Here is a 13,920-nt window from a genome sequence, read left to right as displayed (position 1 = left end):
CCAAAAGCCCAGAAACTTGGGTGGTGAGAGACATGGCTCAAGTTCAAGGAGCCCCCTCCCATGCAAATTAAACCACAGTAAGCCGTCACTTCATGCCTCCAAGACTGGCTATTGCCAAAAGACAAGAGGTTAGGAGGGTTGGCAAGGATGTGGAGAAAGGGAAGCCTTCTCGTACACTCTGGGCAAAATGTTTTTGACATAGCCTGTGTGGAGATACCCCAGAAAATTAAAAATAGAACTACCATATAAAACAGCAATCCCTCTCCTGGGTAAGTATCCAAAGGGTATGAAATCAGTTAGTGGGAGAGATATCTGCCCCCTCCTGGTCATGGCAGCATTGTTCACAAGTTACCAAATGACATAAAGTTAAGTGTCCATCAACCGAGGAGTGGAGAAAGAAACCATGGTAGAGGACCCCACACGGCCTTTACAAAGATGGAAATCCTCTACCTTTTGCAACAATGTGTATAAACTAGAAGGACATTAAGTTAAGCAAAATAAACAGGGTCCAGAAAAACAAAAGTCACATGATTTCACTTACATGTAAAGCTCAAAAAGTTAAAAATCACAGAAACAGAAAGCAGAGTGGAACTTACCAGAGGCTAGGGATAGAAAGGATGGGGGTTGATGTTGGACAAGGGTCACAAAATTTCAGTGAGACAGAAAAAATAAATTCAAGAGATCTATTACACATTGTGATTGCTATTGACAATAGAGTATATACTTGAAAATTATGAAGAGTTGATTTTAAATGTTCTCATGACCCCCAAAAGATAAGCATGTGAAGTCATGTCTCTGTTTAATAACCTGATTTTGTAATTCCACAGTATATACATACATCAAAGCATCAGGTTTTACACCATAAATATGCATACTTTTTATTCATTAATTAAAATTAATTAATTAATTAATTAATGGTCCTCTCCACCCCACCCCCAGAATAATCCCAAGACTCTGAATGCCCAGTGGATGTGACCAGAGTCCAGACCTTTCCTGACACTGGGCTGGCTCTTTCCCACCAGCCCACCCACCAGGACGGAGACCTCACTCAGGACAAACTCAGGCACTCAGTGGAGTGGTCTAAAAGATGAGCCTGAGATAGTTCCACAGCCTGTCCCAGGAAGTGCTGTCTTAAGTGAATGTGACTTCCCAGGCTGGGTGGGGGACTGTCGTAAGGTACGTAGCATCCTCCCAGTGGAAAGGCTGCCATGTGTGCCTCTTCCAGCCTGTGTTCCAAGGTAGCGTTCAAGGGTGAGGAACTGGGTGGGCCCTTCCCAGGGAAGCCCCTGGCCCCACCCCTGGCCCCCAGCTGTGCTCACCACCTTTTGTGCTTCCTCATCTACCTGACCTGGACCTCCCAACTCTTTTGGCCCTGTCTGTGGGCCAGAGGGGAAGGTATGGGATAACTAGACTCTAGGGACCTGGCCTCGAAGTCCCCTTTAGTCACTGCCACCACCTGCCACACCTGGGCCCTGGTGGAGATGTGTGCACCACGGTTTGAGATAACAAATCCATGATCTTCATTTGTCTCACGTTTCCTGCAGGCTTCTGAGGGTCCAGCTGGGCCATGAGGACGGAGGGTTTTACCTAAGCTGGAGGCAGTGAGGATGGTTGTCTTGCCCCCCCTCCCCTTACTCAAATGCCAGTCCTTTAAATTCCCATGGCTGAAAGAAAGGAGAGTAAGGGGGAGGAAAAAGTCATTCTTCCTTAGTGTAACCCTAGACCAAAAAATTCTGGTTTGGTCACCTCATCCTAATCAATGACATTATGCAGTATTCTCTTAGATAGATAACATTTTGAGATTCATTTCTCTTTTGGCAAAAAAAAAGTATTTTATTAAATTAAAAATGTTATCAGAAAAGATGGAATACTATTCAGCCATAAAATAGAAATACTGTCTTTTGCAGCAACATGGATGAACTCAAAGTATAGTATTTTACATGAAATAAAAATAATGCATGACCTCACTCAGGTGGAAGCCAAAGAAGTTAATTTCAAAGAGGAGGAGAGAACAGAATATTGGTTACCATAGGCTAGGGGTAAGAGAGGGAAGGGAGAGAGGGAGAGATAAGTCAGTGGGTATAAAGTAAGAGTTCAAAGAGGAGAAATAATTTCTGGTGTTCTGTTTCACAGTTGGGTAACTGTGGTTAACAATATTGCATTGAATATATCACAACAGCTAGCAGAGAAGATATGGAATGTTCTGACCACAAATAAATGTATGAGGTGATGGATATGCTAAATACCCTGACTGTGTGTATGTATGTGTATGTGTGTATATCATATAACTGAATTGAAATATCACACTGTAATATTTTAATAAGTGTGTACAAGTGTTATATGAATCAAAAACAAATAAAAATTTTAAAAATAAATATAAATGCAGGAAAAAAGGTTTTTAGAGTTCTCCCAAACAATGAAGCAAGTGAGATGGGACCTGCCCTCTAACTACCAACAACTGGCGAGCTATAAGAAATATAGGAACCAAGTGGTTTTCATCTATTGGCCAACAGACTGTGCAAAGCTGTGACCTACAGAGGAGGGTAAGTCAAGTGAGCTCCACCCCAGATTTCCCTACTTTCTGCCTGAACTAGTTGCCCAGACCATTCAGGGACATGGAGCTCAAACAGACCACAGTGAGAAGACAGTGATAGAAGTTCTGCTGAGGCAGACGGAATGCATGGGGTAAGGTACTGGTGGGCAGAAAGGCACCAAATAAGGAATTCCAGAAATCTGCAGAAGGGTCCTCTTAAGTTTTTGGTCAGACACTAAACTGCATTCACATAGCGCAAGACACCAAGAGACATGGCTACAAAGAGCTACTGAGAACCTGGAGCTGTGTGGAGATCCCACAGGCCTGGGAGACAACATTTCCAACCAGCCAGAGGGGAGGTAAATCCCCGAGCACCTACCTAGCCATTCAGCTGAGATGATAGAAGGAGCACACTATACCACTCTAACTACAAAAAAAAGATTACTCTAAAAGCAATCTTGAAAGGCTTTTATAAAAGCCTGAAAGGATTAAGTGGGTTTTAATGTAAATTAACTTACTATCTCCAAGAAAAAAAAATATATCCTATACTCCTTAAGGGAAAATAACAGTATCTAGAAATTCACCAATGTGCTATTCATCTCCAGCATAAGGTGAAAAATTTTAGATCATATGAAAAAATACCAAGTGATCCACAAGCAGAAGAGGAATCCGTTAATAAAACAAATGAAGAACACTGGGAATGAGGCACAGGCCTAACGTTCCAGCTATTAGAGAAGTGGAGTGTGGAGACTCATTTGAGCCCAGGAGAGAGAGGCCAGCCTGGGCAACATAGAGAGACCCAGAGAAAGAAAGATGGGAGGGGGGAAGGGAGGGGAGAGAAAGAGGGATTGAGGAAAATGGAAAAGAGAAATAGACTAAGAACAATACAGATGTTGGAAGGATTAGACAAGCATTTGAAAATAGTTATCATAAATATGTTAAAAGATTTAAATGAAACATAACCATCATGAATGAAGAGATACACCATTTTAATAGAGAAAAGGAAACGATTTAAAAAAAGAACCAAAAAGAAAGTTGAGAATCAAAAAACAAATATATGAATTCAGAATACATTGCTGGTGGAGGTATAAAATGTTACAACGAGTGTGGAAAACTCTTTGTCGTTTTTTATAACATTAAACATTTACCTTCCCTTTGATCCAGTAACTCCATTTCTAAGTATTCAGCCAAGAGAAAATAAACATCGTTGCACACACACACACACACAAAAAAAAAAAAAACAACACTGTACAAAGATGTTCACAGCAGTTTATTCATAATAGTCAGAAACAACAAGTGAACAAATTGCGGCATAGCCAAACAATGGAATATTACTCCACAAAGAAAAGGAACAAGCTGCTGGTACATGCAGAAATGTGGATGTATATCAAAACTATTTTGTTGAGCAAAAGAAGTCACACACAAAAGAGTACACGCTTTTGTATTCCATTTATTCCAGAAGAAGTTCTGGAACAGGAAAAGCTTACCTATGGTGAAGGAAATGAGAATAGTGGTTGCTTCCATTAGAGGGTGTGGTGGGGAATTGACCAGGAGGAGCACACCTTGGCTTCCCAGATGACGAAGGTGTGGGGTTACATGTGTGCCTGCCTTCGTCAAAACTGATCAAACTATGTGGCTAAGATCTGCACATTTCCATAGTGAGCTGAGCATTCGCTATGTCAACTATACTCGTTTGTCAAGTTATTTTTTAAGGTTTCAAAAATGCCACCCACTCACCCCTACCTGGGAAACCGCACGGAAAATTAGCAGTGCCCCCACCTGAGCTCTTCCACTGGGGACATCCTCACCTCCCAGGGAACCAACCTTAACGGCCTGGAGTGTGTCCTTCCACCCTCCTCTGCATGTGTCTCAAACTCAGACAGTCCTAAGTTGTCACCAGGTGTGTACAGGAAGGGGTGTGTCACTTTTTTTTTTCATTTGAATGGGTTTTCAGTGCACACATGGCTGCCGCTTGCTCCTGTCATCCAACCAGACCCCTAGTCAGAAAACGCAGGTTGTATCAGCATGTTGCATTGAAGAGACAAATCACAACTGATCAATCTACCTGCTTATCTTCACCACCACGCACACTCTCTCTCTCACACACACACACACACACACACACCCTGAGGGCAAGTTGTCAGACTGTCTCAGTTTCTGTCATTACAAACAGAGCTGCAAAACTTCCTTACTCTTCTACCTCATCTCCCTAGTGCTTAGTTTCTAGGAGACTCTCCCAAGGTGAGATCTTTGAATAAAAAAGACAAGGGTGTAGCCAGGTGGTGCACGCCTATAAACCCAGCACCTCGGGAGGCTGAGGCAGCAGGAGTTCAAAGCCAGCCTCAGCAAAGGCGAGGCACTAAGCAACTCAGTGAGACCCTGTGTCTAAATAAAATATAAAAAAGGGCTGGAGATGTGGCTCAGTAGTCGAGTATCCCTGAGTTCAATCCTGGGTATCCCCCCCCCAAAAAAAAGACAAGAGTGTTATTTGTTTGAATAGATGTTGCAAATTGTATTCCAAAAGCATTGTAGAAATCTCATTTAGTGTTCTATCTGATACATTTCAAGTGTCTGTAGACTGGCTTCAAATATGGAAATAAATTATGAACATAGAATTACAATCATTAATTCTAGGCAGTTAATCTAGGCTTTGAAGGAGAAAAATTCAGCAACATATCTAAACCTACAAATAACCAAGTTATTCTGTCAACACCTAACCTGAGAAGCAAGAGAGCAGGATGGTTGTTGAACTGTGATAGTCCTGGCCAGGGGACTACCCACACCTGCCACACTTCTCACCATGACCTTGAACTAATGACTCATCTTGTTCACACCTGGGATTCCTCATAAATGAAATGGCAAATGACAACAGCGTCTACATCGTGAAAAATTAACAATAATGCAAAGGACCTGCTGTATGGAGAACAGAAGGTGTCCGACACTGCAAGAGGAAATAGGTCCATTAGTGATCATCGGTGAGTTGCTGAACTTCTCTGGTTGTTTCTCCATCTGCAAAATGGGGACAACACCACCTGTCTCATAGGGGAAGGAAAGTAATTGGATTAGAACAATCTTTGCCTCCTATTAAACTTTAAACAAAACCAGCCAATACCCCTGTTAAAAAGCAACACCGACATGAGGAACTAGACTTGCACAACTGCCGAGACCCACGCGTGGTGCCCTGTGGTTGGATGACACACACAACCTTGCAAAACACAGGGGAAAGCTAAGCTCCTACCAAGCCTATGGAAGATACTGAACTGTTGAATGGCCATGCAAATCCTCTCAGATGAAGAAAGAAGTCACTAAGCAGCCTCAGGAAGATTGGTTTCCCTCCGTGAGGAATTATATACATTCATCTCCTCTCGTGGCCAAGTGGCTCTAAGCACCGGAGTATCTCAAGTGATTCTATTGGCTGCCAGACAAGCAGTGGACTTCCTTCTTGCAGGGTGCTTCTGCAGCTCTCCCCTTCCTGGGGGATGCGTGCCCAGGTCAATATCTTGGCAGCCATAGATACCAGATGGCACAGTGTGTGAGTGACCTGGAGTGTCCAGAGGGAGTCATTCCAGTAACCTACCCTGAGTGAGCACTTGCTGTGCCTGAGGGCCTAGACTTGGGACTGGAAGGGAGGGGGTTGTGCAGAATTGCAGAAAACGATCCCTGCTCTGCATGATGCAACCGAGACACCCCCACTGACTGTGTACGCTAGAGATCGCCAACCAGTAGGACCTGCCCTGTCAGTCTGGAGGTTTCCAACTCTCAGCTGTGGAATTCATTAATTCAATTGTGGATTAAGTTTTTGTTGTTGTTGTTTAAAACAAAAACTAAATAAAGTTAGCAATTGTATTGGGGAAAATCAAGCATTAAATAAGCCCATTTTATGTATTTAACAGAACCAAATAAATAAGCTTGGCTTGATTTACCAAAGGGCCCTAATGATGCTCTTAGCCAAAAGTTAAATGCTGTTCCTTAGCTTGAGAACAGAATTATCAGTTCAGGTCATCAACTAAACTGACAGCTATTGACACTGCCTGGTACATGACAGAGGAGAGGTACAGAGAGGGCCACCAGTAGCTGGATTCAGGGAAGGAGCCTGAGACTATGCTGGGCTGGACACTGTACCCTCTGGTAATCCATTCACACAGCATTGATTTCACTGGCAGATGGACAGTTCCCACCATCCAAACACTCACATCTGCTCCCAGAGAGGAACAGGTCCCACTCTCAAGGAACCAAGGAAATCTGATCTGTGGCCAGAAGGTTGCGTGTGGAAACTGAACAAAGGATGATGGCTACTCTTGGAAGACTCTGAATGCAGCCTCCTAGAAGGTTTGCAGGTCCCCACCTCCAGGTGCAAATCTGCCTGGATTGACTGAGGAGACCCAGGTCCAGGGACAGAGAATCACTCTTAGAAGTAGCTTTCTGTCCATTCCTGAGGGCTCCCTCCATGGATCAGTCCCCTCCACATATGGCGACCCCTCTAATGTGGAAGGGGAGTTACTTAAAACATACTCACATGGAGGCTCCCAATGACACGTCTTTCACCAAAACTTGGGGAAACAGATCTGCAAGGGGAATCCCAGTATCTGGGATTGCTCTTCTCTGTAGGGCAAAACTTTCAGTGGGAACTACAGTCCTTCAACTGGAAAATTTAAATGCAAAGGGAATAACTGGATCCTGGGAGATAGGAGCCACGTAGCAGCCACGGATCACTAAGGGCATGGTGGGCATAATGGCAGTAATGAGCAGCCAGAGGCTGCAGTGCTCTGACTCACGCAGACTTAGAGGGCTGGCTGGTGGAGCATGGTGTTCCTAGAAGGGAAATGGAAGCCTGCACAGCCCTTGCTTTATCTGTATCAGTAGAAAGCCTCCAATCCAAGTGGACTCAGTCTAACTCAAACCATTAAGAACAGAGAATCTTAGTTCCTCAATCCATTCCTGGACTTGAGCCAGTTTACAGACCCAGGATGAAGAGGAGGCCAGGTTCCCTTGAGAAAGGACCCTAGTACATCACAAGAAATTTATACTGTGAATTCTTTCTCCTAGGCCTCCCCAAAGGGACCCACAACCTTCTACCAAGGTAGCTGGTAAGCAGTCACCCTGGCCTCAAGGAACATGAGTATACTTTTCTTGTAGGGCACAAATAATATATGGTGTGACTTTTTTTTTTTTTAGCTTTGCAATCACCCAGTCATTGTATGACTGTTTTTTTGTATTTGAAGCCAAATCAAATCAATTCATATTTTAATGAATCACTTCCATGATATGTTTCAAGTATCGGTGTGACGCAGGAAGCACACTAGAGAAAAACATCAACAACCGGGAATCCTCAATTGTAATAGGAGAAAAGAGAATAAAATAAATTTAACCAGGCAGCAGATATAAAATAAAATGCATTCCCATGTGTTTCACATGACGTCAAACCTGGGTCATGGCCTAGATTATCTGACTAATGCTTTATGAAACATAAGTGAATTGCTTATTGATTAGAGGCTTAACGATCAAGGAGCCTTTTAATCATTATCCCTGTCTCCTCCCACCTCTGCCCACCAACGCCTCATGCCCACTGTCAGAGGGATCTTTTGAAAATGTAATCATTCGCCTGCTTAATCTACTCTCAAGATTTCAGGGTAAAACCCAAATGTTTTAGGATATAATTCAAGACCCTAATGATTCAACCTCATCTCCTAGGAATCCCTGCTTCACAGCCTCTGCCCCAGCCTCCTGAGGATGCCTCTGTATTTCTGAAAACCAAGTTCTCCTCACCTGGTACTACCTTCTCCATCTTTTCTGCTGTTATATCCTACACATCCTTCAACTCCAGATGTTATCTCATCTCTAGATAGTTCTATTATGTTTTCAGAGTTCCTTTTCTGAATTTCATATACTATGCTACAGCTACTTGTCCTCCTATGTTTCCCATTTATCGCTTTTTAAAATTTATTTATTTATTCTAATTTGTTATATATGACAGCAGAATGCATTTTAACTCGTAGTATACATATAGAGCACAATTTTTCATGTCTCTGATTGTACACATCTCCCTGAGCAATGCCTGGTATACAGTAAGTGTTTATAAACAATTGGTGGGTGGTAGATGAGTTGGTTCATTGAATGAATCCATCAATCAATGGGAAACAGCAAATTCTCAGCTACTAAAGACAAAGATAAAGATAGATAGATAGATAGATAGATAGATGAAGAAAGAAATAATTCTACATAGGTAAATAGGAGAATAAGTAATAGATGGGCAGATAGGAAGGTAGGTAGATGATAGATGGATGGGTGATTGGATAGATGGATAGATAGATGATAGGTAGAGAGGGAGGGAAGGAGGGAGAAGGATCAGATTTCCTAGAGTTCAGTACTCCTCTTCTGCCGTCCAAATTAATCATACATTCTACTATAAAACTAAAAAACATTTGTTATTTTTGTCACTAGGAAAAATTGGCAGGGTTTTGGCAAAAGAAATGGGGTGCAGGTGATAGATAACCCAATCTCTTTTTCTCTTACTGAAACCTACCTTGGAAAAAAATCTCAATTTTTCAGGGAAGCTCCTTAAGACAAGAGAACCCAGGCTTCTAGACACACAGCAAGATTTTATAGCCAAAGCCAGCATCTCCTTACAAAGTCCTCACACTCCCACGCTGCATTTCAGGGACAGATCAACCAGGAGTCACACTGGCTTCCCATCAGTTCCGACAGGGCTGTGCTGAAGACTGGTCTGCAATTAGTTTAATTAGCTGATGTCAGGCTCAGACATCTGTCTGCCCTTTCTTGACTGCGACTTCTCAAACATGCCCTAAAATTGGCACTTTGGTGATCAAAGCCTGTAGAGATCATCTCATTGACATACGTCCATTCCTACAGAAGGCCAATAAGATTGCTAGTAGTATATATAAGAGCTGAGGGACTTTGTTGAGTGTGTCACGTGCCTTATCATCCTGGGGTCTCACAACAGCTCCACAAGGAAAGTACCAATGTTAGTATCTCCCCATTTTACAGATGAAGACACCAACTCACAGAGAGGTCCAGTCCCTTGGTCAGGGCCCACAGCTCTTAGGAGTGGAGCTGGGATGCCAGTCTAAGCAGTCGTACACACCCTGAAGCATTAAAATGATAAGAATGTAATTCCTTCTTGGGTCTAAATAAAATTACTTTCATTTCTGTTTTTAGAACTGTAAACTATAAATTTGTTTTAGTTTCCTGACAGGCAGGTCGCTGATACCAGGCCTTCATTGATGGGGGCAATCAAAGAAAGAAGTAGGGGGCACTGAGAGACACTGCTGGGTATTCAATATACTCCCCGCCAGCCCGCCACACCCTCTACCCCAACCTTCCCCATCCTGCAAAGAGAAGAGGCGTCATTTCCGGCCCATATTCACGAAGTTCGGCATAGTCGTACCACATACCAGCAATTCCACTCCCACATGTATACCCAACAGACCTGGGAACACACCCATGGAAAAAAATGACACATAAGTGTTCATAGAAGCCTTATTAATACTAGACAAATTCAGGGAAAACCCAAAGAGCCATCGACTTATGAATAAGTAAACAAAATGTCACATATTCATATAATGGAATCTTATTCAGCCTATAAATTAAGAAAATACTGATTCCATGAATGAATGAAATTCTATAACATGGATGACCTTGAGATTGGTAAGCTAAGGGAAAGAAACGAGACGCCAAAGTCTACGTATTTTAAGATTCCATTTATATGAACTGTTCAGAATAGGCAAATCCACAGAGACCAGAAAGCAGAATTACAGATGCAAGAAATTGGAGGGGGGAGGGGACAGACAAATGGAAAGTGACTGCTATTGGGTATGGAGATTCTTTTTGGAGTGATGGAAATGTTCTGGAATTAGACAGTGATGATGGTTGCACATCTCTGTGAATTATGCACTTTAAAGAGGTAATTTTATGGATGGGACTTATATCTCAATAAAAATAAATATTTTTAAAAGATTAGCAACTGCATACAAAATTTTGAATGCCCTGAAATTGGAAGAGATCCTACATGAAAGAATTTTGATAGATGCTTTTTCAAATTTCAAAACATTCTTTAAAATGTGCATATTTTTACTAGCAGAGAGTAAGGAAGCAGAAACTGTCCTAAAGCATCAATAATAAATACATTTCAATCAATCATGCTAGAGGAGAGGCTAAATTATCCTTCCCTCTGTGGGAAACTATATTATAAATTCATCATCATATGACACTCTACAGCCAAAGATTATAAGAGAAAAACATTAGAGATATGTCAAGAAAATAATAAAATTATCTTATTTTTTCTGAGTTTATATCATGTTCATTGTATTTGTCAGTTAAACAAGTGCTTTGTTATATTTATTCTTTCTCTAAATAAAAAAGTTGTCTTTATATGTAAAAAAGTTGGGAGAGATAGAGAGAAGCCTTGCTAGGGTGGGATGGCACTCAACCTATAGGACTATGACCTCTTCTCTATCTCTTTCTTCCAAGAAGCCAGAGAGGAGAGACTTGAACCTGAATCTTGGCTTTCTGCTGCTTCTGCCTGGTCTCTCTTCTCCAAAACCTGGAGAAGGTACTTGGGCTTTTCTGTTACAAGAAGGGGACACTTGCTCCCATTCTGGTGTTCTCAGAGTTTCTCAGATGGGTCCCTGGGTGGGGTCAAGGTGACCTTGAGGAGGGTTCAACTGGCCTTAAGGCTCGGATAGTGCCAATACTCTGAGGGCTCTGGAGTGGACTTTGATCATCCAAAGTGAGGCCTGCCAGGCCAGAATTCTGCTTAAGTTCTTGGAATTAAATCCCACATTCACAACATAAATTACCTTTCTTTTTTTGTTGTTGTTGTTATTATTGTTATTGTTTGTTATTGTCCTGGGCACGGTACCTTCCTGAATAGCCACAGATTGGAGGACTGATAGCCATCAAGACAGGATTTTCTGGGTTCTCTGGTTGTGATCAGATCTCAGATTTAGCACAGTTTCTGAAAAAAAAAAAAAAAAAAGGAAATTTATGATCCAGGATGCCACAGATGGATAGTCTGGAGAAAAGGAAAATGTGATTGTACATAAAAGCAAGAAATGGAGACTGGAGCTGTTGGGCAGACACTGGAAGACCTCAGATGCCACCAAAGACCCCCCCTAGCCCCACCCCAAGACTTAGGAGTTTCACATTCTAGTAGCATTCCTTAGCAACCCACACAAATGCTAGGACCGAGATGCTCAAATCAAGAACAGAAACTAACTTCAGCTCTACCACCTACCTGCGCCTCTTTATGACTTCATCCCAAGGACTGAGACAGATGACTGTGAAGAGATGGATGTCAGGAGATAAATGTCATTGGTCCCATTAATTCTACAGGTCACTCCGAGATCTCCTCTGTGCTGTTGTGCTCTGTTCATAATAATGACCATCAAGCCTTAGCATTTATTTAACATTTTGTAATTTATATGAACTTATTGGATCCTCCTAACTCCAGGAAGGAAGTACGACAGTATAACAATTGTGCAAAGAAGAAAACTGAGAGCCGGGGATGGGAGTGAAGAAGGCTTGGCTGAAGTTACCAAGTTTGCAAGTGTTTTGAGGCTGAGAAGCTGTCTCTCTCTCCAATATTAATGAAAATCCTGCAGGTCTGAGAGTCAGATCAACCCAGGCTGAGGTTTTCTTTAGGCGTTGTTTTGGTTTTGGGTGGGGGAGGTCTTGGGTTTTTTGGTTTTTAATATGGAAGGTAGGGGTTGCCTTCCAGTGCAGTTGCCCCTGGGAAAGGCCACATCCTTTTTCCTTCCCATATTGGTAGATACAGTCAGCTCTCATTCCTGGGGTTCCACATCTATGGATTCAACCAACCACAGAGCAAAAAGTATTTGGGAAAAAATTTTTGTCTGTACGGAGCATGTACAGATTTTTTTTTCTTGCCATTATTCCCTAAACAATTCAGTAGAATAAGTACTTACATAACATTGACATTGTGTTGAGTATTATAAGTTATCTAGAAATGATTTCAAACATACAAGAGGATGTGCACAGGTTCTGTGCAAATGCCACACCATTTTACATAAAGGACTTGATCTGATAATTTGGGGTCCCCCAGAGGGTCCTGGAACCAATCTCCTCTGGATATCAATGGACCACTGATTGTTTTACATAAAATCAATTTCCAGGACTCCTGAATCTTAGAGCTCTCCCATTTAAGAACTGTGGGTCCAATAAATAAATAAAACAGAACCATGGAACAAACTCTTGCTGGTCAGCTCTCTTTTCAGAGAAGAGCATAAATTTACTTTGCTCTTCAGCCTCCCTACACCTCACCTGCAATAGATAAAGGAAGGAAGAATGTGTCAAGAAGTCTTCACACAGGCTCAGTCTAAAAGCTGCCACCTGCTCAGCAGCAATGGAACAACACACTCCAAACACCTCAGCCGGTGGCCAGGGCCGGTCATTGATCTGGTTCCAAGCCCATGTTCTTCCGCAGGCCCTATGCATACAGGAGACTTTTCACTGGACTCTCTGTTTTCTGATGTGGCCACACCCAGGCACCTGCAAAGCTGGGAGGTCCCACAGAGACTCACCCAGTCCAACGAGAAGTTCAGTCACATCCAATCAGTAGAACAAGACAGGCACAGAGATGGCCACAGAGATACAAAGCCACCCAGAGCCCAGGCAGCAAACACGAGGGGTAAGTCAGCAAGCTCTTAACTGCAGGTAGAAGCAGGACAAATGGATATTTATCCCCAAAGGCAGCCCTTAAAACTGTCTCCCACATGGCCCACCATGCTGATCTTCTTTGGAGTTTATAAATTCAGATTATGAAATGCATCAAAGAAGATTACTATAGACTACCAACTTTACACACCTTAGGAGAAGCTGTTTCAATCACATCACCCTCCCTCTCTGTTCAAACCTCCCTCCCTCTTTCTCTTTCATCTCTTTATCTGTCATCTGTCTATCTCATCCATACGGGACGTGAGCAGCCCTGAATCCACAGCATTGAGCATCAAAAGGCAACACAAACCTGTGCCCAGCTAAAGCAGGGGCAGAGACGCTGCGCTATCCCACGCCTTCATCTCTCCATCCATCCCTCCATCCACTGGCTGCAGCTCTCCCTGTTTCTTGCCAGACATTTATTCATTCATTGGGCATCAGGTATTAATAATCCCAACTACATGCCAGGACCTTTGAATCATTCAGTCCCCTTTCCCAAGATCCTCCCAGTGTCCAGGGAAAGGCAGGAATAGGAGCACAAGATGACAAGCACCTTGGGAGGGACACAGAATGGCATAGATAGCTTCAGAGAGTGCGTGAAAGATAAGTGGGAGTTGACCAGGAAGACAAAGAAGGGAAAGAACATTAATGGAAGTAAAAAGAGCAGCAGGTAAACAGCCCGAGAGTCTGGGAGG

The 13,920-nt window shown here is 42.7% G+C and overlaps 1 long non-coding RNA gene across 1 annotated transcript; it reads right to left on the bottom strand.

The window, feature by feature from the left end:
• Positions 1-4,946: 4,946 nt before the first annotated feature.
• Positions 4,947-11,948, bottom strand: LOC125612946. The gene is made up of 3 exons (XR_007343427.1): positions 11,787-11,948; positions 11,350-11,507; positions 4,947-5,565 (listed from the first exon to the last, which is right to left on the bottom strand). It is a non-coding gene; the product is annotated as an uncharacterized LOC125612946 (long non-coding RNA).
• Between the last annotated feature and the right edge of the window lie 1,972 nt (positions 11,949-13,920).

The sequence above is a fragment of the Marmota marmota genome, unplaced genomic scaffold (genome assembly GCF_001458135.2).
Source record: "Marmota marmota marmota unplaced genomic scaffold, marMar, whole genome shotgun sequence".
In the NCBI taxonomy this organism is placed as follows: domain Eukaryota; kingdom Metazoa; phylum Chordata; class Mammalia; order Rodentia; family Sciuridae; genus Marmota; species Marmota marmota.
The sequence above is the reverse complement of the archived record's forward strand: the minus strand, read 5'-3'. Positions and strand labels throughout refer to the sequence as shown.